Raw genomic sequence first — 2567 nt, forward strand, 5'->3', positions numbered from 1 at the left:
GAGTGCCTCTTCTCTGCCCTTGTGTAATCGGTGTTTCTATTTTACATGTTCCCCAAATCGATCTGTGGAAAATCCCATTATCTGTCTTCTTTGGTTCTTTCCGTGAAGTCACGTAGAATGAGAATAAAATAATAAAATAATAAAATAACAATAAAATTCTCACGACGTTTCGGCCACAACACAAGCGGCCTTCATCACCTTCATCACCTGAAGACCGCTTGTGTTGTGGCCGAAACGTCGTGATAATTTTATTGTGTTATTTTATTTTTATTTTATTCTCATTCTACGTGACTTTACCGAAAGAGCCAAAGAAGATGAATCCTTGCAGTCACGAAAGCTTTAAATCGAAATCCTATTATCTGCTCATGTATTCTTCCTAGTATCCAGTCTCCACGCTTATTCAAGAATAAGGTGCCTCACGGGGAGTGCCCTGGGTATGTTGAATTTCTTTCGCGCCGTACGTAGCCAACCGCGCGAATCGGAGGTGTCCCTGGTCTCTCCGGCCCCGAGCAGCCCACAAAACACCCAGAGACACACCGCGACTGAGAAGACGGTGTCCCGGCCAGCGAGACATCACCCAACCCTACGCTGCATCACCGTCGTCCCGTAGAATGTCTCATACTCAGTTCCACGGATGTGTTTAACTGTTATTTATACAAGACCTAATTTCAAGGTCACAAGCAAAAAAAGAATACGATTTCTCAGACCCCATCAGACTGTTGAGTTCATTGGAAGTCAGAATCTGGATCTGTTCTGTTAAGTAGGGCAGTCCAAAGTGTTGCTATTTTTTCACGTTATAAATGCAATCGATATGGTAGTCATTTGTAATAATTACATTGACCTTATCGATCAGTTATATTTGCTGTTGTGATTGTATAGAATGTGATCGTTTGGACATATCGATATATATCTATATTCGGCCTATACTTACAGGGTCAAATGTACACGTACGTGGCCCTCGTCTTGAGAAGCTCCACCGCGGTGTAGCGAACCCCTTAACGTTGTACATAAGGCACGTGTAGTTCACTGAACGTGAGCTATAAACCCGTGTGTGAACTCAGTGACACACCAGTATTCACCTGTATGAAACAAATAAGAAGAGGTGTTACAATTTCTGGCAATAAAGCAGGTGGTGTTAAGACGTTCAAACACCGAATAGAAACCCTTTTGAACTAATCACGTCTGCATTAACCACACAAAGTACCGTACTTGTGGTGAACATGCAAACAAAACATGCTCTGATAATATTTGCGTTGTCTTTGAAACTGAGTGGCCTACACCAGAGACAGCCTTCTTGAGGGCCTGGTCTCACCACCAGGGTCAGACCAGAGAACGCAAAAAGGTGAGAAGCACGCCTTTTGGCGTTCTCACCTGTCTCCACGTTGTTTATGCAACTTGATTCCAGGCAAGGCTTAACTCTGAATATTTACCAAGCCACTGCACGTGTTATCATTATTGAGGCAGAGCTATGGACAGAGCGTTGAGTTGGACATCCTCTTGCCTCGGTGACACAATCATCAGATGCAGATAAGACACGCAGTATTATCTGGATAATGCACAAGACACACCCATCACTAGCGTCGCCCAGTAGAACAGCAGTAAATACAATTAAATAAGCAGACAAACGCACACGTAACAACTCATCACATGAACAAATAGAAACATTTTTTACACGTCCCATCAGCCAAATGGCCTTCTGAAAGTGCACAACTTAAGCAGAATTTTAATCCACACAATGGACAGGAAGGACAAGACCAAAGGGCTCGCATAATGCGCATGCATAATGTACGTTGCCTCAGCAATCCCGCCCCCTCCCCCACATTGTGCAAGAGCGCAGAAGCGTGGTCACCACATCTACGCCTCCATATAAGGAACTAAACAGGTGGACTTCTCCACAAATCTGGCTGTCGCCTGATGAAGCTGGTTGTAATTACCGGCGAAACGTCGTACTCAGATTGTAAATGTTGTGGCTTGGCTCTCCAACACACCGGTGTGCTGTACTAGTGACGAATTGGCCACGTTCTGTTCACGTGACAACCCTTACTAGTTGGCTGTGTCGGGTGGTGGCGGGTTCAACGACACATATTTACGCGCTCTAACCCCAACAAACCCTCTATTGTGGTTAAGCAGCATTGGTTCACAACAAAGCAAAACTCTGCACCGGTTTCAAAATTCAGTGTCTCATCAACCGCAATCAATCTCAAAATGCCACGGTGGCTTATGGGATGATGCAAACAGGCGTATAGAATGTGATCATTCGGACATGTCGATATATATTCGGCCTATACTTACAGGGTCAAATGTACACGTACGTGGCCCTCGTCTCGAGAAGCTCCACCGCGGTGTAGCGAACCCCTTAACGTTGTACATAAGGCACGTGTAGTTCACTGAACGTGAGCTAGAAACCCGTGTGTGAACTCAGCTCAAGTGACACACCAGTATTCACCTGTATGAAACAAATAAGAAGAGGGATTATGATCGCATGCTTGTGTTTATTCCTGATTACAAGACGCTCCAGAAAGTAAGACGAACCCCACAAGTAACTTTACAAATATCTCGTGCCGTAC

This window comes from Petromyzon marinus, chromosome 45 (genome assembly GCF_048934315.1).
Source record: "Petromyzon marinus isolate PM22_M1 ecotype Great Lakes invasive population chromosome 45, UKy_Petmar_22M1.pri1.0, whole genome shotgun sequence".
Taxonomy (NCBI): Eukaryota; Metazoa; Chordata; class Hyperoartia; order Petromyzontiformes; family Petromyzontidae; genus Petromyzon; species Petromyzon marinus.